Source organism: Argiope bruennichi, chromosome X1 (genome assembly GCF_947563725.1).
Source record: "Argiope bruennichi chromosome X1, qqArgBrue1.1, whole genome shotgun sequence".
NCBI classification, from domain to species: Eukaryota; Metazoa; Arthropoda; class Arachnida; order Araneae; family Araneidae; genus Argiope; species Argiope bruennichi.
The window spans coordinates 51,467,911-51,495,351 of NC_079162.1; the positions used below are offsets into that span (position 1 = coordinate 51,467,911).

Here is a 27,441-nt window from a genome sequence, read left to right on the forward strand (position 1 = left end):
CAGCGCATTTAATTGCTAATAGTCCATTAGTTCAGCAGCTTTCTTGCTGTCTCATCCTCTAATTTCTCTTATTTGTCGGCGACTCCGACTCCTCTCTCACACACACAACTTTTGACGATCCACATAACTTCTTCCGATACACACGACACGACTTCTTCTCCAGCTTCAGAGGTCTGTCTTTTATAGTTCCGGGAGGCGGGGCTGGAATCTTCAGACCAATCAGGGCGTACCTGGGTGTATCTCTGTTATTACTGGATGGATCATGAAACTTCTCGAACTTTCTGGTATTATCCATTTAGTCGCCAAACTCGCCAAATTCAACGCCAAGTCGCCAAATGGTCGCCAAGCTCAGCACGCCGTGCCGGATAGCAAAATTACAGATTTGTAACAATATATTTCAAAATTTATTTATCGAAATTGTTTCTTGATAGAAACTTAACTTTTTGAATTATTTGAAATGTTCTCTATCAACAATACTTGTCCTACATGAATGCCCCCCCCCCTCTTTATTCAAACCACATGAAGTTCGAAAAGACACATGCTACAACTTGGGTGGAAAGGGGGAACTGGGTATTTGCCCCGAGGACATTAACTGCAACCGACTATCCCAAGCAGAAGAAACAGCACCCTCCTGAGCTGAACAGCTTCAGTAAAGATTTAGTGAAGGTAGAATATGTAGATACCGAACATTTCTCTCTACTGTATATATTTTTGAAATTGATGTTTTAAACTTATCCAAGCGTAATATAAAATAATATAAAACTAATAAATAATTATTATATTAATTGGACAAGTTAATCACCCAAAACGATCATCACCACAATATTAATTATTATCTGTTAATGTGTACTTAAAAGATGTATTAAAAAGTTAGGCTGTGGTGTGGGCGTTAGCTCTAAATGGCCGCAGATTGAACCTGATGCGTTTAATTTTCGACACGTAAGCAGACTTGAACCATGTTCTGTCCATCACGTATCAAACTTTTTCTCTCTGGTTGATTGTAAAAGTTTAGAAAGAGTTTGCCTACTCAGCTGTCGTCCTTGATATTTGATCTCGATTCTAAATTATGATTTCTATCTCAAAATAGCTTTCATGTAGCTACTAAACGAGGTATTAATTTAATTAGCGAAAATAGCACAAATAGGTTTAAAAATAGCTCGAATCTATCAATTCATTCAATCCTTTCTGAAATTCGTTCAGCTTCCATTTCTCAGAATTTAACTTTAATAGTTCTCAATTTATCTTTTAAAATGTCCAGTTTGGCATCTCGATCGAATATTTAACTTAGCCTAACATTCTTGCAAATTGGAATTTAAGGTGCTTAAACTGTAAAATGACATCTTCACTTTATCGTAGAATTAGATGATTTATTATGCCGCGCTTGGTTTCGAAATAGAAAACTGATAGGTGCGAAACTATAATTTAGCAAATATGTTGAGGCTTGCGAAATGGAATCGGAAAATATTTCAGTAAAACCGGTCTTAACAATTTCCGCGAAATCAGTTTGAAAGTTACTCGCTATTTCTTATAAAGATCTCCTACTTAAAATATTCAGCCAGTTTCCCCAATTATGACAAGTTCTATTTGGGGAGAAGGCATTTTAACTTGAAGCTCCCCGCTGTCTTGTTAGATTTTGAATGTTCATATTGGGGCTAAACTTTTCCGTTTACTTGCTTTATTTCTACCCAGAAATGGGAAACTGTTGAACAGTTGTCATACTAATGATTTCGGTTATAAAGAATGTGCGAATTTGGATAGTTTTGTAATCGCTTGCTATAGCGGAATTCTGATTTTATTTCTTTGTTTAGTGCTTTTCTCTGTTCCTTATTGGTGTCATGGGATATTTTGTTTCAAAAATTTCGAAATACTGCATATTTGTCGCCACGCTTTCCTTTAATTCTCGTCCAAGTTTCTAAAATTTTACATTACAAAAAAAATTTGGCAGGAGTGCGAGATAATTTCTTTATCACCAATTTCTCATCAGTATTAACTTTTAGTGCTGCAGTGAGAGATAACTCAAGTATTAAGTGTTTAAAAACTAGTTGACAGTCACGCTTTTCCTTTTTCTAAGTAGTCTTTTTAGAACTATAAAAAGGATAATTTTCTTTTATAAATAGAATTTTGTTTGCAGAGTATGTATTTCAATTGTTCAAAATTGTATTCTGATCAAATATATCGATTATTTTTAAATAATTTGGGATCGTATTTGGGACAATTTGCATGGGATCGTATTTGGGACCATTTGCATGGGATCGTATTTGGGAACTAGAAGTAATGATACTCGGGCTCTGACGAGTTGGTTATTGGCCTTCGACCTTGAATGCATTTTCTTAGGGAGTGAAAGTACGAAAGAGAGGCGGGCTAGGGCTATAATAAATGCGATCATGTTGATCTCAACGTATTTTTTTCCTACTTGTCATTATTGGCATATTTTCAATTATATTTTATGAAGGAAAGAAACGCATCCAGATTTGGCAATCGTCCGTCTCCTAAATTAATAAAAATGAAATCTTTGATATATGTTACAATTTTTTCGTCAAAGGAACACTTTATCGTTCCCATACTGACGATATTTGTTGCAGATTGTAAATACTTGTTATCTTCAAATAAATCTGTGGATTTAGACTTACTATATACCTTATTATGCATCAATCCCCCCCCTCGGAATCCATCTCCCCATGTTTTCTCAGTGTGTAGATAAGACTCTCATTCATTCAGTTCATTATTTTCAGCTGCAGATGCATACAAATAAAAATACTACTTTTCGTCCTTGTGTATATACCTCGCTCTAAATTTTGGCGACTTCTGGTAAATTTATTTGCAAATGTCTTGCATTTGCCACCAACACATATCATAAATATTCAATGCATTGAAGAAATTTAGATGTTTTTAGTGATATTTCAATAAAAAATGAAAGCTTTGTTATTATTTTTAAACATCGCAACCAGTTTTCATTTTAATCAGCTGGTAGTTAGAAAAAATACGACCCCATTTATTTGTATGAAGTCTTTATTCGTTATTCCTTGTAACTGGGTTGACACCTGTAAATACAAAGATGAGTTCCACTGTCATATTCTTGAAATTTCATTTTTTAAATTGATTGATTTTTTTCGTTTTGTGCTGGGCTAGCGAAAAAGTGACTTCGTCTTCCTTTGCTTTTTTTCTGCTTTAACTTAATCCATAAGCTGCTACTAAAGAAGAATTGACACTTTTTTTTAAGAGGGACCAGCTTGAGATCTTCAGTGTCAGTGTCCATCTCCAATTTCGGGCCTGTCACGTTTGAAATACAGACACTTTCAAATGAAGTCCACCGTCTGTCTTGTCACGTACGGGATGTTGATATTGCCGCCTGGGTCTCTGCTTTAACCCCCTTCTCTTGGGTGTTTCGACTAAGAAGCTCAAATAGGTTTAAAAAATGTCTACTTTAAGAAGACCAGATCTCATTTTCAGGATCACGAAGTGAAGTAAAAAGCAACATAAAAATGTTAGCTACTCGTGCCTAGAGATAAAAGTGGGAAACTGAAAAGCCTTTCATTTCAAAAGCTTTTTTTTTTTTTTTTTTTTACTTTTCCCATGTACAAGAACAAGTCAATTTTTTCCCTTTCCTGATTCTCCTGATACCGCGTGCGAAGTGTGTCTCAAGTGTTTCCGTCTTCTGCGTGATTTATACTCAACCCACGCGACAGGCTTCCCGAAGCTTGAAACAAAAGCCCCGGACTCGTCCATCGGTTTCATCTCATCTTTTGGGGTCCATTCTTTTTTATCCCTTTCTTTCCACCACCCCCTACCCTCGTCGGAGCACCCTACACCGTTCCGATATCTTGCGAGGCAATGGACAATTCTTTCTTAAAGACATCTGTATAAATTCAGCCTCATCTCAACCAGCGACCATTTAATCTCTACGCCTCCTGCTTCTCATTGCTCTAGAGAGTTTTTTCGCTCCTTCTACTATCTTCTTGATTTTTTTTTCTCCTTTCCTCTTTTGCTTTATTTTTGTTTATTTATTTTTTTGTAGTTGTTTTCAACCTCGCGTTTTACGGTTGCGTTCGGAAAATATGCATGGCTTTTTAGTCTGTAGCGAAGAAACGCCCTGCTATGTCATTTCTATGTGCTCACAGTGGCATACTTATCCCCAACCTCTCTTCAAATGCGCCTTCTCATTTGATTCGCATGCACGTGTTTCTTTCTTTCTTTCTTTTCTTCCCCTCCCCCCTAGAATATCTTTTTTTCTTCAGTTTGTTTACCTGCTTGAAATGTCAATTTCTGTTGCTATGTATCTTCTTTTTTTGAGCTTTTTTTCCCAACTTGGTAGGAAATGTCGATTTTCTTTTTCTATATCATTCTTTGCATTTTATATAGGAGCTGTTTTAAAATAATACTATTTAGTTTCCCGAATTATTAGTGATATGTTATTTTTCATAAGGTGTGCATTTGTACCTGGATGATATCATACACAGCGGAAAAATATTCAGATTTTGTTTTATTTTTGTTTTATAAGATATTTGGATTTGTGCTGGTATCATAAACCCAAAGAACTGATATCGTTAAAACTAGTAATGACACGTTTTAGTGTGAATTATTATAATATGGATATTGCGTTTTCAGTATGGATTGGAAGCCAAAATCGGAGTCAGGCGTATATGTATTATGCTTCATAGGTTAATTGCCACACCGACATATGAGACTTGATGAACTGACTTTCATATTAGCATATTAATTGCATAATTTCCAACACAATTGGAAATATTTGCCAAAAAATCAGTATTATATTTCTATTTTATTTACCCTTATAATTTATTCCCGATTAAGTTTCAACTTTGATTGAATTATTGTTATGATTACCTTTAATGAACTTTGATTCGAATCAACATGTTTATTTATTTATTTTTTGACATTGTTCACAACAATTCTTAAGCATATTTGTAATTCGTATGTTTTGCTCTAAATTGATAAAACTTTTTCACTTTGCATTTTCTATTTGCTTTCTCATCTAAACTATTGTTAACTAAAACTATTGTTAACGCTCTAGTGTTTAAATAGTACTCTGTTTGAATCTTAGCGAACAATATTTATAAATTGACTCAAGTTTAAAAAAAATCTTAGATTTCTGAAGAAAAACAAGTTTTAAAAAAGAAAATCAGATTTCAAATTAGTCGAAAATCTTAAATTACTTACTATTTTCCCCTTTGAAAAAAAAGGGGGGGGGAGGTACTTTATTGCCGTCGTATTGCACCTGCAAAAACACATTTCTTAAAAGTTCTTATTGCACCTTCCAGATGAATTTATCTTAACTTTTACAAGTTTTTTTAAAACATAAATGCTTTTTTTTAGTAATTTAAGCGGCTATTTTATGGCTTTAATATGGAAACTGATATTTCTCAGAATTTCACTAAATAAAATATTTTCAAAAATGAAATATTTGTCTTTATAATTAGCAAGTTAAATACATTTTTTTTTCTTTTTTTACTACAGTTTCTGCGAATGAATATTTTCACAATTGTTTTCGTTTCCGAGGAGTCAGTAATTCCAAAAATTAAAAAGAAATTAAGACTTCAAAATAAGTTGTTTATAACTCCGTTCTTCATAATATTTTTTTTTTTTATTTCTTGAAAAATTCGCGTAAAAAACTTGTGAATCAGCTATTTAAAATTAAAGCGAAATAAATTTTAAATCTGTGCAAAACTAGACTTGAATGTCTTTTTTGAAATTGAATATGTTATCTTTCATATGTTTCATCTTTAAAAAAAAAATTATAAAAAAATACTTTTTTTTTCTTTTGACGATCTCTAAAATAACTTTTAAGAGCTAGAACATGAAAGAAAATAGAATAAACATACTTGTTTTGCCATTTTATCAAAAGACTTACTGGACCAGCTATTCTTGTAAAAGTGCTACAAATATTTATACCAAATATGGAGCTCCATACGCTTGTAAAGCGCTTCTAATTCTTTTGAAAATATTCCCGAACAGTCCTTAAATTAAGTTATTTATAACACATGTTCGTAGAAATTGAACACATTGATTTCCTTCTCCCGTTTCTACTGAAGCATTTGATATCAAATAATTACGAACTCAGGAATGTTTTGATACCTTATCAGAGACGTAGCTAAATCAACATTGTGAGGTGTTAACTGAATGATAATGTTTGCCTGATCGGAACACCAGAGTCATTTCAAAAGCCCGCCTGAATTGCTGTTTTCGCTGTGAACACTTACTAAGTGGAACACTTTCTATGTGTGAATTTCAAAAGGGTGACACCGTTGAAAATTCGTTTCAAGAAAAGGGAGTTTCATATTTCACTTCAAGACTTTTCATCTGTGATTACTTTTCCGCTTTGCATTTGAAGGCAGATTTTTATAGCTTTAACGAATTTATGTTGCGTGGGTTCTGCGAATGTGAGTTCTGCATTTTGCTGCATGTTTCTTTATGGATCAGTGTTTTATATGTTGTAAACATTTTTATTCTGCACTCTTGTTGCTGTTTATAGTTTTTCTGTGTTGTGGACTTTTGTTATTTAACCCGTTTGAGAGGCATGTTGATTAATAATTAATGCATCAAATTAATACAAACCATCTTCTAAAGATTTACTGTTAAACACTACTTTATTTATTTATTTATTTATTTTGTTTTTGTGTTTGTGCTCGTAAGAAAGTATTGCAAGTAAAAAGGCTTTAAAGACTTATTTGTTTGCAATAATTTATGTAAATTTTTACATGCGCAAACAATATATCTTTCGCTTTCAGGAAAAACCGGCTGACGTTCATCCTCAAACAGACAAGTTCACTTCCTGAAAAAATAGGTAAGTGTGAAATGGAGAATAAATCACGGGGAAATTGTTGGGTTGTAATAAATACGACTATACCAACATCTGCTACTTTATCAAAGTAGACATCTGATACCCCAAGATGCTTGATTCCCAGCCACCATCTCTTGACAGTCGAGGTATTATAGATACAGCTAGGAAAGGAAAGACAAAATAAATGAAATACGTCGTACTGACTTTTCCTCACATCTTTACAAATTCTGTATTTGCAGATTAACCTAATTAGATGGCACATCCAATTTGGGTCATTTACTGTTATTTTAATTCCAATAACAATATAAAGTGCATTTGACTGATTTTTGCATTATAAATTATTGAATATTTTCACTTAATTGTGGATTTAAAATTAAAAATTCAGTAATTGATTGCGCGTGTCAGACAGGTCATTGGATGCGAAGGTGTTAATAAGAAGTCTAACTACCATTCCCCTACTGGATTGTGATTTTCTTTTTTCGTAAAATAAATTAGAAATTTCCATCCAGTTCAACAAATAATTCTATTGCAAATAAATTTTTCACACGTTTTTATTTAACTTCGTTCGTATTTGTAAAGATAGTAGGTACATTTTCAGAGACATTTCACTCTCTTCAGTCGTTTGCGATTTTTGTTTCGACCTCCTAATATCTAATTAAAAAAAATTGGATTTTAGCATACTAATAAAAGCGTGATATCTACACTCTTTTTAATTTTCTTCTTTTAGCTTCTCATATTCTTCTATTTTTAAAAAAAATATATTTAATAAGATTTTAAAAAGTCATTTTGCAAAGTAAAAGATTAATTTATATCTTTAGTTGTAAACTGTAGATTGCGATGTACCGCAGAATCGAAACGTGTCATCATTATTTTTGTATTGATTTCAAATAATTCGAGTGAAAGAAGATAACGTAGCGGTATGGTGAGGCATTCATCAGTTCGTTCACAAGTTTCGTTTTCAGAATTCGTGGAATTCGGTTCAAATTTTCATCCGCTTCGGAAGAAAACGTGCATTTTTGCTAGAAATTTTTATTAATACTGATAATACAATATCTTGAGATATATATAATATCTCTCCTGTAGATTTTTTTTTCTTTAAAATGTACATTTGTTTTATTGTGTTCTGCAGGCAAACTTTATTACATTTTTCTCATTGATTTTGAGGTCAAAAGGTTCTTTTATATTTTAACGAGCGTGGAATGTTTTTGGCTAGATCACTAAATTATGATAAAAAGGAAAATTAATTTTCCCTTTTCAGGTACAATAGACTCTCTTTAATCCGACCTGTTCGAAGTCACGGTTATCGAATGCCATTATAATATTAAGGAGACGAAATATGAATGCAACATGATTACATTAAAAATGACTTATTATATGCTGCTGTCTGACTAACACAGATTACTCATAGCCGTTACTTTTAAAAAGAGTATTTGATATCTCTTAGCATCCGATATTCAGGTATCTTAAAGAAAATAATTGCAAATTCATTATTCTCAAATTTATGAGTTCTGCAGAGGAATAGCTTTTCAAAAATTTTATAAATTATTCGTTGCTTCTGGAGCCAAGTTCCATTACCAGCCATGGTTCCTTCTTCGTCAGATTTCGTCTCCTGAAACTGGTGGTGTTTGTGGATTCATAATAAATTGTATAATCTGCCCTGCACTCAGTTGCTTGACACTGCAACGCTTTGTTAATTTCAATTCATTCGCTGATTCCCACTCAGGATGCACCTGCGAAATATCTGTTTGGCAGAACTACCAAATCTAGCACCATATTTTGACCGTTATTGGATCTTGATTCGCAACAAATGTTCACTCGAACATGAGCGGTTGGGCCTTTGCCAGATTATGGAACATGCTGAACCAAAAATTGTTTGGTTCAAGAACGTTGACTGTAATTTGTCTGATTGCTCAGGGCCACTTAAATTTCCATCTCAAAGTGAATAAGCTGTGTTCATTGTTGAAATGTGCTGTATTTTCGCTATTTCCAGCATGATGCTTTGCATAATATTTGCTTCTGATTTCTGCTTTATGTGAATAATCTTTCCTACCTAATTTTATTCAAGATGGGGGTTTTTTCCCCACTTCGTTTCTGTTTTCTAAACTCCCTTTTTTTTTTTTTTTTTTTTTTTTTTTTTTTTTTTGTGTGTGTGTGTGTGTGTGTGTGTGTGTGTCAAGGCAGCCCCATTATTAGTTAATTACTCTAATATATTCAGATGTGGAAAAAAAATGGTTAAAGATTTACAGTGTCTGCAGAATAAACGTATAATGCTTGCTGTTTTTGTCGTCTTCGTCAGTGAGAAATTATGGAAATAAAATATTTCTTAAATGAAATGTTGTTTTGGAGCAGTTTAATTCTTTTTGCGAAGAATCTTGCTTTGTTTATTCATTTACAAGACTTTTTTTTTATTTCAATGATTTTGTGTTTGTTTATTTTCATTATTCCTCTTAACAACATTTTCCTTTGATAAATTTTTTTTAAAAAAATTAAAAAAATTATGAATATGAGAAAATAATACAAGTTATTGAGATTTTTTTTGTGTGTGTGTTTCATTCAAAACTTCATTTCCAGAGCATATATTTTTGCGCAAAAATTAAACCGGAGATTCTCCCATAAGTGTAAACGTCATTCGGAAATCCCTGTTATAAAAATCGTTTAATATTTTGAAATCAGTATCTGCTTCGTTCGTGCTACTATCTTCGTAACATTTGAATTGAAATTTATATGCGGGAAAATCGTATTTTGAATGAAAAAGAAAATTACTGAATTATATTTTTTATAATACATAAAAATCATATCTGTGATCTCAATGTCTTCATTTCTTTAACGATTATAGATGAATACACAATACAATTAACTAGCATATAAAAATTTAAGAGGACTATTTCCAATCTTTTTAACATTTTCGCTTGCGTTTTTATAATAAGTTTGAAGTTTTAGAAGACGTGTAGTAAAAGTAATGTTTTTTTCTTCTTCTTTTTCTTTTTGTTATATGTGACTATTACATTAAACAGATGCATATAATTTAAGGTTCCAAACATATTTTTTCCTCTCTGTAATATATAAGTAACCTACATCCGCTTTATGCGCAAAATCTTTTTTTTTTTTTTTTAAATCGTTTTAAAGCATGTACCTCCTTCTTTGTTAGTTTTGATGTCACTAATCCATCTAAGCTATCTAACTAACTGCATCGATTGCCAACAGATGGCCAAGTGATGCTGCCTCGTCTTTATTCCCCGTAGCACTAAATTACTCGCAATGAGCATTAATTGCGATTCACTGGTTTAGATTCTCTGCATATGTAGATGGGAAGCAGACAGATGGAGAAATTTGCCGAAGGGGATATTCTTGCTGAACTCTCACCCTTTATGCAAATACGATGAAAACGGAAAGAGTTTCTTCAAGCATATGTAACGATGGGGTTGGCAACCAATTTGATTTGGCTAAACTTTTGCTTCAGAAAGTTTCCATGCTATCTTGTCTTATTTCTGATGCCGTTTTGTATTCCTAGTAGGTTTCTGGGCTATTATTAACAGCACCTGTTTGTGTTTACATGTAGTGCGTTTAATGGTGGTAATTGGGTGCGTTATATTTCTTTAAGGTATGTAGTCACAGTTGATATTCAGTTGTTAACAATGATAGTTCAGTTGAAAAATTAAATAACAATGCAGAATTCCGTATTCTTTGCTTTTGGAATAATTCATAGAGATATGCGGCATTATACTGACTCCCCTGATTATTTGCTGCCAACTTCTTCCAGGTAATCGAATATTTGGATAACTGATGAAAAAAAGTGTTTTCTTGGAAATAAAAACGAAATTTTCTTATAACGATTGCAAATGATTTATGATTTAATTACAAAAGCCGTATTGTATATATTGTACACATATGTAGTGCAATAAAATATTATTGCATGGACATAATGGTCATGGACGCATTCCAGTCGTTTATTTCTCTGTTTTTACTTTGTTTTAAAAGATTTTATATGCTGGTTATTTTTCTCAAAATTATTCAGATAAGTGGAATTCTACTGAACGTGTGAATCTGACTACTGCACTGAGTTTAAATCTAATTGTTTGCCATATGATAGACAGTGTAGTTGTAACACTGAAAGCTTGCATTAATGGTGCAAATTATGCATTTGATTACAATGAGCAGCTGTAAAATATTGTCAAAATAAAAATAAAAAGTCTTCAATTTTGATTATTTTTTAAAATTATTATCATTCTCAAGATTACATAATTAATCTATTTTTAAACTAATATAATGGGTTTTGGTTAACTGGGTTCAAAACTCAGTTTGTTTAAAAATTGGGTGCAACAAGAAAAAACGATTATTTTGTGTATAAAATGCATGTAAAATTTTATGTTTGATACTAAAAAATTTTAATAGCTAATACCTAATAAATATATACACATTAAATAATCTTAGTAAATTGGTAATAGGGTAATTGGTAATTTTCATTTTTCAAAAATAATAATTTCAATTTAAAAAATATTATGAATAAACGCTTTGAAGCACTTTGCATATTACACTTGCACAATAAATTTTGAATATAATACGCATCTAATATGTTCAAACCATTTTACCATTTTAAAGAAGTTAGAACTATCATCAATTTTTATTTAATACATATAGCAAAAGTAAAATTACACAAGACAAGGTAGATACAAGATAGGGCACATTTAACTTAGGAAAACAATTCAGAAATAGAGTAATGTTTAATGATTTTACAGTTTTGACTTCGATTTAATCAAAATAAAGTATATTAAATAATATACTTATAATATACAAAATAAAGTATATTATCAAAATATATTGGGTATTTTATCATCATGTTAATAGAAATTTCTAGAGACCAGCGAATGAATTGGCATAGCCGATGAATTCCAAGTTAAACTTTCGAGTCAGCAAGTTTGCTGTATTTTCAGAATTTATTTAACTCTTGACTTTTCTACTTTAATTAATTAAATACCGTCTTTAAAACAGAGGTTTAATTAAAGCTTGTTTTTGGCGAAATAAAAATTAAATATCAGTTTTCTCTAAAGTAGACAATGAATTCACTGATAACTGCTCATTTTTCAAAAATCTTTCATACATTCAAGATTAAAAATTACTCTTGAATATTTTTATTTTATTTCCTTCTGTCTGTGTTATTTTTATCTTAGGCTTTGACATAGTTTGAAAAAGTACAGCACTTACGTACTTACATAATAATTGAGAGAGATTTAGTATGATTATTTTATTTATTTTTTGAACGTTTAAGGAGAAGAAAATAGTAAGAAGATTTCAGACTGTATTAGTCATGAATTTAAAAAAAAAAACTATTACAGTATAAAAAATAATATTTTTTTAGTAGTGATAGATATTATATTTCAAATTAGTTTTTTAATAACTACTACGGAACTTTTACAAAACATTTCCGCTTTTATCATTTTCATGAAAAAAACTATTCGTTAATAAAACAGGTTTCTTTTGAACTTCAAAGTAAATTAAACTGTAAAACTGGAATTAATTTTTAATTAGATTTTAAAGAGAGATTGCTTTTTGTCAAATATATATTTTTTCTAAACATTTATTATTAGTTTTGTATTGTGAAAGGGAAAAAAGATATTTTATTTCTAAGTTTTTTGAACTAAATTTGAAAATGCTGTAGCGGGAATTTCTATGGAAAGATTTTTTTTTTGAGCACTCCATTTTTATTGAAAGCATTTTTTTTAAAAAAAATCTTGGAACTGATATTTTGCATTACTTTTCTTTTATGGAATGAAATAAAAGAGTGTGTTAAATTAGATAGTAATGTGAGGCGGTAAAGATCAGATTGTAGAATATTAAACAGAAACGTAAATAATACGGTTTATTTATTATTTTTTTTTTTAGATCTTTGCATTCTCAGCTAGTCTTTTTTTCCCTTCTTCCAATTCATATACAGTTTCGCTGTAGTCATTTTATACCAATGTGTTACGATACGTCATCAAATAAAGCGCTCGTATAATTCAGTTTTCATTATACATAGCTTCCTTTTAACAAAAAATCGTCTTAGAAAGAATGGATATTGTAAAAATGAGAATTAGAAAGAAATTTAAAAATAAATACATAAATGCACAGCAGCAAAGTTAAACACAAGGGAAACAAAGAATAAAAGAGCACTAAAATAAAATGAATTAATATATTTCATTTGCTTTGTGCGACTTTATTTCGAAAACACGTTTTTATCCAAGCGCTATTTTTTTCCTATCCTTTTTTTCCCCAATATTTTTGCAAACGGCAGTGAAATGACGTAAATTTAATTTGATTATTCAGTTTTATTTCTGAAAATTAATTTCCACATCTCTTATTCGTGTATTTGTTTGTTAAAAATTATTAAGATCACCTTTTCCCCCCCAAATGTTTACTTAAATTAAATAAACAGATATATCTAAAGTTCGAGTTGTGTGACTTTTATGTTTATTTGATATAAAAACACTACATATTCTTACCAGAAATATTGAAATTTGTCACGTCGGTACAATTATACTGTTTAAGTTTCACTTGAATATTCCCGGAAGACTCATAAATCATTTATATTGAGTTTATTTCCCGCCTCGATCAGTTTCTTCCCTTTTTTTTTCCTGAATGTTTCCTTTCTTTCTTTCTTTTTTTCCCCTTCTTTGTTGTTGTTCTGCAACATCCTCCTGAAAGCACTTCAATTTCTTATCTACTTTTGATGCTTATACAGATTGCTTTAGTAGCCTGATATGACGACGTTAAACGACGCACCAGTAGTCAGTGATGAAGATTACGATTCTGGTAATCCTTTTTTCTCGTCTGATACGTTTCAGAAATGATCGGACCTGAACAATAGATTACTTTCCATATTGTGAAAAGAGACGGGAAAGGGGGCGAAATGGGGTATAGGAACGTAATGATCTGGCCATCGGTGATTCGTCTAATATTTTGCTTCCGCAGACCTAGGCAGCCGAAATCACTTTGTGACCAATCTAAAGTCATGAATAATTTATGCGATCATTTTTAATTTATTACTTCCATATTCCTCTCTTGTACTCGAGGACCTAGAATCTAAGCCATGCATTGAATTGATTGATTGTAGACAGCAAGTACCTATTTAGGTAACCTTTTATAGTGATCCCTGAAAAGGGGGCTATCTCGTCAGTGCATTTGGTTTTGTTGTGGATATAATCTTTTCAATCTGACAAATTTTTCCTCCAATTCAAGTGATTTAATTACTATTGGTAATCTTCTCATTGTATGAATAATACGATTTCTTAATTGAGAGTTGTCAAGATCCCTAATACTCAAATTATCGTCTAATATTCAGTAATGGATCGTGGAAAAATCTTTTAGCTTAAGTTGAGGTTTTCTGTGGGTTTAACTAAAGTTCCAAAAATTTATAGTCTTGATTTTAAATATTGTTTTTATCCAATTAAAATTATTTAGTATTAGTTAAATTTTTCACACCGAATATATTAGAGTTCTTATTTAGAAGAATATCAAAAAAAAAAAAAAAAATGCCTAAAGAATAAATAAATAATGAGTAGTTAATTGAGGAAGAGTCATTTTGCCAAAGTTAAGTTTTTCTGAAATATTAGCTAGTGATGTGAAAATTAGTATCACATTTTAAATATTGTTCATAAATTTTAGTTATAACCTCGTCACAAATAATACGTCAAAAGAGGATGTGCTATCACTTCTTCTTATTCATTGTTTTGAAAGAATGTCTTCACTTAGTTTGTTTTCCCTTGGAAGTTTTTTTTTTAATGTGAATTAATTTTTAAATCATAAAAATTCTTGAGAATTGGGAAATAAACTTTCAATTTCTGAACGCAGAATTAAACATCAGATGATCAGTTTGGCTTATTTGAAATTTTCCAAAAATTAAAAAAAAAAAAATAATAATACAGCATACACACGCAATTTTATTTTTTGTTTTTTGCCAAACAATTCGTACAATATGCTCGATGCATCAATCAAAGAACCTTTTAATTTACTTTTTTTCCCCATTTATATATATTTAGTTTAAAAATATTGTTTTATTCTGTATATTCAGCATGGTATTTTTTTAAAAAATTTTAAATCAAATATTAGTATCTTATTGAATTTTTGTTATTTCCTTTTTTTATTATTTTGCTACTTTGTGTTGTTATTTTATTATTTTGTTTCTTTTTATTGTAATTTTATCATTTTATGTTACTTTTATTTTTAAGTTTTCGTTACATATTTTTTATTCTTTTGCCCCTGTTTATTTTTATTTTTATTTTTGGTTATTGCATGTTCATTTTTTTCCCAGAAACTCTCAAAAACTCCTCCAGTACTTCCGTGAATGAAAGTGGTGCTGTTGAAGAGGCATTTCGAGGATTGTTTCACTTTCACCATGTGATTGAACGATTTGCTCTGTCAAGCTTCATAGTTCAGTTTTTCCCAGCTGACACGAATCTCTTTCTGTTTCAGCTAAAAAGCTAGGTAATGTTTTTTATGGTGCACTGATCATGTCCTTTTTTTGTATTGCTTTAATGTTTTATGTCAGTTCTAAACGGAAGAGAAATCGTTTTAAGTGACAAGCCATGAACTGTTTAATAAAAGCGTCAATCTCTTCTTCGGCTAGCTGTATAATAAAACAATTAAACAGTTGTAGAGCAAACTAATTCAAAGGTTTAAAATCGTTATAATTCTTTAAGCTTTTCTAGGTAGTGTGTTTATGCCAATTCTGAATGAAGGAGAGACCAATCAATGTAATATGCTGCAAACGATTTAATAAAAGCTTCGATGTTTTTATAGCTTGACCGTATAACAAACCAATTAACCAGCTGCAGAGGAAAGTAATTCAAAGATATAAAATCGTTTTAATTTTTCAAATATTTCGATCTTTCCTGTGTATGACAGTTATGTATGGATGAGAGCCGGTTGAAGTGACATTCCAGGAATTATTTATTAAAAGTCGCATTCTTCTTATCGGCTGTATAATAAAACAATTACCCAGCCGTAGAGCAAAATAATGATATATGATTTTTACAATTCTCAAAAATTTTAAGCTTTTCTAGGTAATGCGTTATTCATTTCTAAACGGAGCAATAAATCCATTGAAATGATACAGTGAATTATTTAATAAAAATGTATATTTTTATCCTAGAATTTAAGATATAGAATATATCAGTCAACGAGCTATAGAGTAAAATGATTAAAAATAAAATATTCGCAGAATTATAACGATTTTATAAGGCGTTTCGTTTTTTGGTTGTTTTAATTGTTTTGCGAGCGCTAATCTTCAAAATGTTTAGTGTTTAAAAGTTTTTATGTCAGTTTATTCTAGGCGGAATTGCAATTTCGTGGAAGAGTAATTCTAAGCGGAAGAATAATCAATTACACTGACTTTTCATAAACAATTCCATAAAAACTGGGATCTATTTAATTTAATGCATACATTGATACTTAAAGAGCTGCCAGATGTAAAACGAAAAATTCCAAAAACAAAAAGGATCATCATTATTCGAATGTTAGAGTCTGTATTCTTAATTTTCTTAGAATTCACCAGATTACTTTCTATTAAATCAGTAAATTAGCAAGTTGATTTAAATTTTAAATTTCTGCTAGAAGTAATAGGATCTTTAATTAGGAATGTCACCAGTTAATTACAAGCAATAAAATAAATAGTTAACTAAATATACATCAAATGGATTCAAGAGCGCAAAATTGTTGCAACTCATCGGAAATGTTATGGCAGGCTTTTAATATTTTCGCTCCAATTTCTGTTAATTTAGTGAGCGGAAATTCTATTTAAAATTTAAAATTTTAATTTCTGGTTATAAAAGATAGAAGCTTGAGTTTGGGATTGAAATTTTTCGTATCTTTCCTTTCCATTTTATTTTATTGCATTGTAAAAATCGCTTGTTCGAACTCAATGTATAAATACGGTGATATTCTTTCTTTTCGGAAAATTAATTTTTAATTCATCTTTGCGCTTAAATATTTCAATCAGCGCTTAACATAAGAAATATTGAATCAGACATGCATTGCTGAACATGGTTTTATCCGAGTTTGATCTAAATAGTGGAGTTTGAACTAAACTATAAATTTAATTATTTTATTTTATTGATATACCGAATGTCGTTCGAACCCTTTATTACTTTCCTGTCTGGATGAGTACTGAGGAATATTTATTAAAAAAATAAACTAAAAAATATATATTAATTAATATAAAAAATATAAAATAAAACTTGAATATTCCAAGTTTCATCATAATCATGGCTACATTAAAGTAGGATTGCTCTGACCTAGAAATGTATTATGACTTTTTTCGTAGACTCATTGCACAAATCTAATTTCATCAGTTGTCAATAGCAAAATTCTGTCCAGCACTTTTTTATTTTTAGATTGCAATATCTACAATTTATTTATAAATAAATTTCAAATCAAAACTGTTGATTCATTTTCATCTTCAGACTATATATTATTTTCATTATTACCTGAAATTTTCAAAGAAAACACTCATTTTCTAAATGAAATTTTCGCAACATTTTGCTTTCATAGAAAATTTGCAAACTTATTCTGTAAGCCAATCTTCTTTAGTTGTATATAGCAATTCCTTACTAAGGGCTTTTTATTTTTAAATTGTTTTGTATTTGAAACAAATATTAAAATTTTCTAATGATTTACTTTCTATTTTTCATTCCTAACTATTTCTATTTATCATTATTTGATTTTAGTTTCGTATTTGATTCCTAATTTGGCATCATGACTGTATTTTTGAGAAGATATTGCAGTTTAACCCTGGGAGTAAGTACTAAGATCAAAATTTTACGTTACTGTCTAAAACGGGGTCGTTTTGACCCCGTAGATATTTCTAATATTTAAGACAGAAAACTTATCAAACATAAAATACAGATATAAAACTGATATTCAACATTTTTTACAAAGAACAGAATGTAATTTTCACTATTTTATGGATAATTAAAGTAACACTAAAACGTTCGCTAATTAAAATGAAAAAGAAAAAAAATAATAATTTGGTCAAAATAAGTGTAGCAATGTGTTATAATGCCAACAATTCATCCATCTCTCTAGCAATAAGTGAATAAACAATGATCCTGGAAGTATGCTTTTTTCACACACTCACAGAGGCAGATACAGATTAACATTTTACAGGGGTTATGCTCAAGAATATAGTTTTGGGTACATAAATTTTCTTGGGGGAGGGAGAAACCGCCAAATCGGTCGGAATAAGGAGTTTAGGACTAAATGTACCATTATTGTGCTATGACTTTATTTTAAATGCAAATTTATTGTTGATATTTTGAAATTATGGGTAATTTATTTCGTGGGTAATAAAAGGAAATATTAGTTCAGATCGTTAATTAAATCTTTCATGATTGCCAACCATCAACGTATATACAAAGAGAGTGAGATAGAGAGTACGTTACGACTCCTTTGATAATACATAACATATAGTACTCTTTTATAGATGCGCCGTCTTGACTCGATTGTGTAGAAAGTATTTCGTCTAGTTTCCAACAGTGACTTTACACAGAAGTTCCAAACTACTGCTCATCAGTGAAGTTTTATATATATATTTTTTAAGATTGAATATACAAGGCCACAAAAATATGGATTATAAAATAAACAAATTTATTTAATTCTTTTAACTTACTGGTAAATTAATTTTTTATGAACAATTATACCAAAAATATCAAATGCAATCAACTTTACGGTTACACTTCTTTCAGACTGCAAAATATTGTATAAGTTCAAGAGAATGATCTTAATGCCATTGTCTCTTCCTTTGTATCCGCCCCTACGCGCGCACACATACAAGAAGAAAGAAAAAAATTCTGCAAGGGGCAAAATTATGAAAGAAAGAATTATTGGAGTGCTCCTAAAAGAATATTTTAATGTACATTTTTTAAACACATATTAAAATCCTTGCAAAATGTCTGGATGGACTCAAAATAATCCCATATTAATATTCAGAGCATTAGGGGGGGGGGAATCCCTATCCGGAAATAAGGAGGAAGTGTTATAAATTTTAAAAATTGTGATGTAAATCACTTTACGCAACTGACCATAGAGCACTAATCTATATTCAGGCGATTATGAACAAGAAAGCCAGATTCACCCCATTTCGCATCCACTTTTGTGGTGGTGTGGGCACATTCAAACCGTTTCTCCAACAAAGAACCACCGAGCCCTTCTATCGAAAACCATTCCGGAGCTAGAGAAAGGCCTTTTCTTCTCTTTTTTCTCTTGCGTCATCCTTTTTGACGGAATGACTTCAAAGAAACATTTGACGGAAATATTAGAGGAAGAGGGGAGAAAAAATATCCCGCGATCGCCAATGCAAAGAGAGAAGATCGACCAAATCGAATCGCAAGTAGTGGAACATAATTTATGGGCGGTCCTTTTACGCTGAATCCTGTTGTTGTCGATCATTCCGAGGAAACATAAATCAACCCCTCTCTGTAGCATCCTCCCCCTTTCTAACTTTTTTTTCATTATTTTCATCTTTTCATTACTTTTGAAGGTGAAGTCCAGATCAAAATGCCAATAACAGAAGAAAAACGTTTTCGCGAAGTGTTGCGTGTGTTTTGATGGATGGCCAATCCGGGGCCAGCATTGCCCTACACTAGGTGACTGATTGCTCTGCCCTTCTTGCAGTTTTTTGTTACTTTGTTGTTGCATTTTTCTTTCCACCTACGCCACCCTCATCCTTCTAAGAAACAATTGCCACCCCTATAGGCACCCGTTTGAATGTCTTCCTCTCATGTTTTTAGTTTTATTATTTGTTGTGTTTGTGCCTGGCCCCAGTGCCATTTCATTTCAACAAATAAGGTTTTGATGTGTCGCTTGTTTTCGGTTCCACTTTTGTTTCTATCACCGAATTCGTTCATCTATGTCAAATGGTCGCTCCCTTGACACATGAAATAAATTAGGAAGATAGTGGATGTGATGATATAATGTTAATGTAGTTTTATTTTTATGCTGGCAAATACTTTGTTTATCATTATTTTATTTTGCGAAGTTTTTATCTATCCCCTGATAAATTGATTAATTATGTTCTTTTAGTAGCTATAGTTTTCAATTGTACCAATTTTACGTTCCTTTAGTTGTAAAGGATGGGTTGTAATGTCAAAGAAATTGCTCTCGGATTCTCACAAATCTACGAATTAGTTTTAGCTCAGTTTAGTTTTTATTATTATATAAGTCTTTCTGTTTGTAAATAGTAATTCTTATAAAGAAAAAAAAAACTCTATAAAATTTAATTTTTGTGCATGACCAGTTCTTCCATTATAAATCTGTATCAAAATTCGGAGGAAATATGTGAAAGTTATGTCAGCCCCTTTGTGTGTATAAGAACCCAATAATTAAAAACGCAGCATGTTAAGTCTGCCAATTTTTATTTGTCGATTTGTTCATGTTTACTTGAACTTGGTAACTCAAAAAACGCGGAAAGTTACATGGCTGAAATTCGGCTTGTAGTGATGATACCAAAATTGTATATATGTTTCAAAGGAAAGGAAACATTCTTTTCATGAAACGATCAGATTAAACACAAAAATTTTATATTGAAGAAACGTGTGAGAATGTCTAGGAGACAATATTTCTGCTGGTTTTAACCTTCATGGTAACAAACAAGTTAGATAAATGAATGGGTGTACAAAATATCCTATAGTTATTCAAAATTTAAATTTCTCGATATTAATGCAATCCATAAAGTGTTATTTCAGGAGAATGAATGTTTTGGTTTTCTATTTTAGGTCCCCTACACTTGCACTTTATAAAATGGTTCTGTTTTCTTTCATTGATGTAGTTTGCCTATAAATTTACGTTTCAATTGAATTAAATTGCACATTTTTTATGAATTCATATAATTGACAATTTTATTCTTATTTCGTATTAATAACTTATTAATTCTTTAACAATTGCCTCAAAATTTCATTCAAAAATTTTTAAAAAAAATTGTAGAAGTTTGAAGGGTGCCAGGATTGTTTTTTCTTCGTGAATTGAATATTATGCACTCGAATAATTGTTATTTATTTTACAGGGTGTCTGTACTTAGCTTTCATTCTTTAAAATATTTTTTTTTTATCAGAAGTCTCCACAAAATTTTTAAAATTTACTTTTAAACATGGTTTCTTAAACTCTGCTATATGTTCCTATTTTGTTCAAAATTCTCCGGATACAAGTTTTAGCAAAAATATTAGTGCTAAATGAATCAAATAAAGCGTGGTAATTTTCAATCAAGACGGCTCTTTTTAATGAGTTTTGTACTTTTTATTGAAAATACTGAACTGCCGCAGAACTTTCGCTATCCTGAAACGAATGCACTTGATCCCACTTGGGTTTTGGTCCCTAAGTTTATGAAGTCCTGCCTTAAAATCTTTTGGCTCGTTTTTTATCGGTTTGATAGTATATATATTTTTAACGCCAATTATAGCACAAATGTTTGCCTCCAATATTGAACAAATTAGTTTTACATATGATGCAATTCACTTCTATTACGAGCAGTTTTATATCAATTTTTAATAATCCATATAATCTCTTGACATAAAACCATGTCAAGCTGAAAATGAAATTGGAATTTTCTGCTTTGAAATGCTCACCATTTCATCTTGAATATCAAATTATTTTAATCATTTTTGAAATAATTTGTGATATCACGAAGCTATTTAATATTTCCTATCGGAGATAAAATATGTCTTCTCATGAACTCTTCACATTAGTATTGCTTATGATTATGTTAGACTCGTATTGTTCCAAATTTGTTTTTACTTGCCATGATACCAATAAACTGCACTGGAAACAATTGCCTTTCTTCTTATTTTATGAGCCTCTCTGGCACAGAGAATTTTAAAATTTTAATCGTAGAAGTATTAAACGCGCTCCACATCGTACTAAAGATTTTAATGCTTTAAGCGTCATAAAAACGTGATTCTTCTAATTATTTTGGGAGCATTCGGTGACAGTTTACGAAATCACCCAATTATATCATCAGCTTTAATCGTTTTGGAGCTTGTCTTGATAGGCGTTTTGTCTGGTTCTTTCATTCATTCATTTAGCGCTCTAAAATTCTAATTTCATGTACCGTGAAGTTGGAACTCAATTTTCAGATTCAATGAAGGCTTCATTGCCTTCTGTTGTGGCATTAAATTTTATGTTCTGAGCATCAGCATTTAAGGCCAGAGAGTCAACTATATACCTGAGGTGAATTTTTTTTTTCCGGAAAGGGGGTTTAACTATTGGATCTTTACCACCTTTTTCATCACTTTGAACTTTTATGCTTAGACTTAAGAGTTCTCACTCAAGAAAGTCTGGAATTTTTTTTCTTTTCTTTTTCTTATTTTCTTTTTATTTCTTTCTTCCATTCAATCCTTTTAGTGTTATTTGACCAATACGCTCAAATTCGTAGCATTTTATTGCCGTGTAGGGTCCTAAATAACGGTTGTGCCTCGAGTAAAAGTTTCTTTCAAGTAATCTCAAGAACTCTTATGTTGCCTATTTCTTTGTTTTTTGAATCGATTTTTAACATCAAGTAACCTATTCTTTAGTAACAAAGTTTCTGGTGAAAAATTGCTCGGACATTCTTGCTTCTGTTGTTATTTATGCTTGTTTTATGTTTAAGAATTGACTCGACGGGGAGTTACGAGGAAAACAAACATCTAACACTCAGTATATCTTACAAGGCGTTGAATGTAGTTAACCGAATCTGCTTCCAAGTAAACTGGATAGAACCCTTTTTGGAAAAACCTGATAAACTCCGTGAGAGTAAAGTAAAGTAAATTGTTGTTTTACTGCTGGTTGTTTAAAATGAAACAAAATTCTCTTTGCTATAAGTGATTGGTGACAATCTTTTCTTTGTAACCTTCTGCAATGATTCAATGTGATATTCTGTGGAATGTCTGCCAAGAATGGGATCTTATATTTCATGTAGAATCTACATAGCTTAATGATTAGTTATTTTTTTCATCCTTGGTTTAATTATTAATTTGCTGTCCAATTAGGCACTTTACACAAGAATGTGATTTTGTTTGTTAGATTGTGCGTTCATTGTGTTTAATTGTCTTAACATTCTATGGATGAAACAGAAAACTATTTGTTGTACTACTTCAAAGTAATGTGAATTGCGGTTTCGTTTACAGATTGATTTTCAAAGTAAAAACTTTTACTTGAGATTCTCGTTAACATTTAAGGGTCTAAAAAATTCTCAAACATAAATCGTTGAAATATTGCTATTCATTTTTGTAAATAAATAAATTGTACTTTTCTACAATTTATTTCTTTTTATTATAGAATTTTAAAAGCGATACTTAAAATTCATATGAGTCTTTTTTTATAGTTTAATCTAGAAATAGAACTTTATTTGAGAGTGATGAGGTGAAAGCTTGATGTTTAAAAAGCAATTAGAAAAAGATTTTTATCAGAAATAGATCTAATAATTAGCAATGGAGTGTGCGCTATGTGTAATAATGCTGGATATGTCTTAAGTGTCATAAGCATGTCACTGAGTATTATGTCCTGTAAAAAGATTATTTTCATTATAAAACATATTCTTTACTGAAATTTACAGATGTTTTTAGCTGTGTTCAAGTTTAGTTTAATTCGTTTAGCTATACTAACGCCCCGTTTTTAAAGCAACACTAGAGCTATTTTGGGACGGAACTCTTATTTCTGAATAATTCAGTTTCAGTCAGATGACGTGGATGACACCTGAGCTGGCACCCACTCTCCAAACTTCCAAACCATACCAGCACTGGGCCGTTTGGCACCAATGGATTTAGCGTGTACATATCCTTTTACACGACGGTTCTTCTGTACAATCGGGTCTCGAACTTGAAGCCCTCCGTTCCGAACCCGAGACCTTACCACCAGGCCCTGAGTTGTGTTCAGACATTTTTTTTTTCTTTTTAATCCTACCAATGTCTGTTTTTAATTTCGTAACACTTAATTAGCTTTTGTCTAATCAAAGAAATTCGAACTCAATGTATGGACAGTGAGAGATACATTCCTATAAAAAAAACCAACATTGTTTGACACTGGATCTCTCGTTATTTATTTATTTATTTACTTTTTATGTAGGTACTTAACTCTTGTAGAAAATGAGCTGCAGTTTCGAAAATCCAATTTAGTTAGCTTACATTAGGTAGAAAAATGTTGAACTTTCTCGTTGTTTATACAAGAAAACACTTTTTTTTTGTGAGTGTTATTTATATGCGATGTCGCATTTTATTGTATGCATTTTATTTCACTAGAAAAATTACAAAACTAGGTTTTTTTTTTATTTGTAATTGTAGCACACTTCAAATAAGTGTAAAGTACTTAAAAACCTTAATTCAAAGTGCTACTTTACGACTTTTTAATTTGACATGTGAAATCCCTAATTCAATTACCCACGTTAATGGCAACATCAAATACAAGGCGTTTTCTTTGTTAATCAATAAATGGCAATTGAATGTATTTTTGTCATTATTTCTCCCGAATTCATTCAGCTATTGTGAGGAAGCATTGTTGGATATTGTTATATGCGGACGTCTTAAAAATGTCTAATCAAATCTCCATAAAATAAAAAGGAAGCTTAATGAAAAGCAAACGAAAGAAACGTCAGAACGAATGCAAGGCCTCTGAGGGCCCAATCTTTCTTTGCCAGTGTAACAAAAGGGAAAATGTTAATTCGCCCGGTCTGTGCTAACGAAGAAATTAACCTCTGTTTCGCTTGCCGATTCCCAATTAACATCGATTACCTCTGGAAACGTGAGATTTTCCGTATTTTCATTTCTTTTTCCCAGAATTCGATTTTCTGTTAAGAAACTGGAAAGGAAAGATAAACGAATGACTTTCAAGTTCTTTAACTAATGGGTTATATCATTAAGAGGAAAATATCGACTCAAATGGTTTGGTTGTTATGTTTAGATTTCTGGTCTAGACAGCGTTTCTACTGAATGAATTCAAATAATCAGATGTATACGATTAATGTTTTTAATAAATACTTGCGACATGGTCTTTTAAACTTTCATCGTGTCGTTTTCCGGTTGTTGGCTTCAGTGAGCTGCATATTGATGATATTATTTAAAACTTCGGGATTATCTGGAAATGGGTTACTTTTGTCTGAATGTAACTAGTAGTTCCTGCTATGACACATAACAATCTTCAATGTTAATGTAAATGATGCAGTACATTAAAAAGTTAAAAGTGGCCGAATCACGGGACATAATGGAATTTCATGATATTCTTATTTTCATCAAAGAGTATTTAAGAGTTTCATCAAATAATTTTGTATTTTAAACGTAATGCCTTGAAAAACGAAGCAAGGCATATCAGCTTTCGCTATCCATCCTGTCTGGGTTTTTGTCTGAGAATTTTGGCTTATAGTCCTACGGGCTATTTGCTGCTCCATAAGAGCTGTGCGTTTATGAGTTACTGTTATATCAACCTTTAGTATCAATTTGTTTCCAGAGAGGTAGTCTACAAGCTGATATTTTTGGTACTGATCCTGGGCCACCCAATCAGGACTTTTGTTGCCAAAGAGCTGTTGAGAGTACCAAAGGCCGAATAGAAATTCAAAGAATCTTTAGTATACTAATAATAACAATAGTATGAGATAGGTCCGACCTGTTCTTGGCGCAACAAGAGATAACTTACTTTAGCCAAGATCGAGCTCTCAAACTTTGGCTTAAGAGAGCCGTACCATAACTACTTATTCTCCTGGTATATAAATGCTTTACAGTGAAATATAGGATATACTAATCTTTCTAAGAGTTCTAATATGTATTTAATGTCCTCTATCTCACAGTGTACTCTCTTGTGGAGCCAAACTTAAAGAAGTTAAATTTGTATTCTTAAGTACTTCCACCAGTATATAAATCTTTCGTTACTTTTACTATCTATTCTCTGTTACTTGTTTTATCTGTTTGCAAACTCCTTTATAATGCTGAATTTTATAAAATGCCATTCTACACGAATTCTAATCCTGCATGCTCCAACTTCCGAAATAAAATATTACGTTTTAATCCTACCCTTGTTTAAGACAAAATAAATGCTCGCACGCGTAATACCCCGGAAGTAGTCTTCTCAATTATCCACTGAAATCGAGGAGAATTTAACCCTGGAGATTGCATTCTATTACTCCGTGTGACTGTAGAATTGAATTGTATCGCGTTTCCGTATTGCAATTCTTTCAGTTTACACGGTTCACCAGGGGAAGGAGTCTTGATAAGGCTCGCAAGTAATAAGCAGCTTTGCAGCAAGGGGGAGCACCTCATTTACTTTGGTATCGACTAAAACTCGGACCCTACTCTAGTGGGCTTAGCAACGGGCCTGGTCCAGATAATTTCTAGAGCTGGGACTGAACCCCTCTGGGTCTCATTTTGGGAAATAATGTCTGTCTCTTTGGGAAACACCATCAAATTAAAGGAAACAGAGGGGACGTAGTTTATCCTCCTTTCTAGTTAGACCCCAAAGGGAGTAAAAGGTGGTTTTTCCTTTTCCTGGTCATTCCGCTAGAGTGGCCGGAGACTTTAGATCTGTGGTCTTCAATGAGACTTTGTCACTTTAACTGATTTCTCCGGTTACGGCAGGATTCGATGAAATGTTCCTCTTTTTTTATCTCTCCGGGTTATAAATTGTTTCTTTGAGCACCTGTGGTGGGCGTCGTTTACTTAGTAATGAAGAAGAGCTGGATTTCCTCCTCCCCCTGCTTGTTCATAAAGGGATTTTGGCATATTATCTTCGCTGGCTAAATGAGTTGGGATATTTAAACTTTTAATCGATATAGAAAGGTAACTGCTGAAAAACAAACTAAAAAAATGTTTTTTTTTAGTTGTTGTTTTACATAAAAACGGTTTACAATGTTTCTCATATTTTTATGAATTACTAAATTTCTCTTTTTGATAATAATTTATTCTTCTTCGTAATTTTTTTTTTTAAATTTTGCACGAAACGAATGAGTATTAAAATAAGTTAATTTATTATTATTGTTTTAATTTTTAAGAATACACCAATGCTATTGCTTTAGTTTTGAATCTTAAATAGAATTGGTTTCAGAGTTTCTAAGTAACCTTATTTGAACAATAAACTAGAAGCTACTATATGAGACTTGTCTTCCTTGAAACTATGTTATTCAATAGCATGCAATCTGTTTCAGTTAGTACCTAATCGCATGGGACCGACGTCTCTTTTTCAACTTACTGAGATGTTATTCGAAATGATTTCCAGAATTGGACACACAGAAATTTTGTTGCGTACTTCTTTTTATATATTTCATATGTTTGTAAAATTTATTCGCATTTTATGTGGCTGTTTTTTATGTTAAAATTCCATCTTCTGTAGAGAAGTCCTAGATCACCAAGTTTAAAGTGTTTTCAGTTTTTTTAAAATCTGAATTAATTTATGGATGTAATAAATCTATAGTATTAATAATTAACGTATTGAAGAATATTAATACAATTTTGTTAAAAATTCCTTTGTAGAGTTTTGATATTGATTGTTCTTCCCTTGTTAGTGGTATAAAAGCTTTTTAATACCCCTTTTTACTATTTCTTGAATACCTTTTCTAGCTATTTCTTACCTTGAGAATTATTTACATCCATTTTAATATGAAATTCTTAGAAATAAAAAAAACAATATCGCTGGAATTATCATAGATATACGAATGCAAAAGGATA

The 27,441-nt window shown here is 31.3% G+C and overlaps 1 protein-coding gene across 11 annotated transcripts in view; it reads left to right on the plus strand.

Moving 5' to 3' along the window:
• The window catches only part of LOC129958602 (toll-like receptor 6), a 302,856-nt gene that overhangs the window by 171,515 nt on the left and 103,900 nt on the right, over positions 1 to 27,441 (plus strand). For 4 of the 11 annotated variants that reach the window (XM_056071192.1, XM_056071190.1, XM_056071194.1 and 1 more), the window contains 2 exons: positions 15,084 to 15,256; positions 17,497 to 17,566. The exons of 2 other annotated variants lie outside the window; for them this stretch is intronic. The gene's annotated coding sequence lies outside the window, so the exon portion shown is untranslated. Of the gene's footprint in view, positions 1 to 6,743; positions 6,800 to 15,083; positions 15,257 to 17,496; positions 17,567 to 27,441 lie in introns of all 11 variants that reach the window. 5 more of the 11 variants (XM_056071195.1, XM_056071193.1, XM_056071197.1 and 2 more) reach the window with 3 other exon arrangements.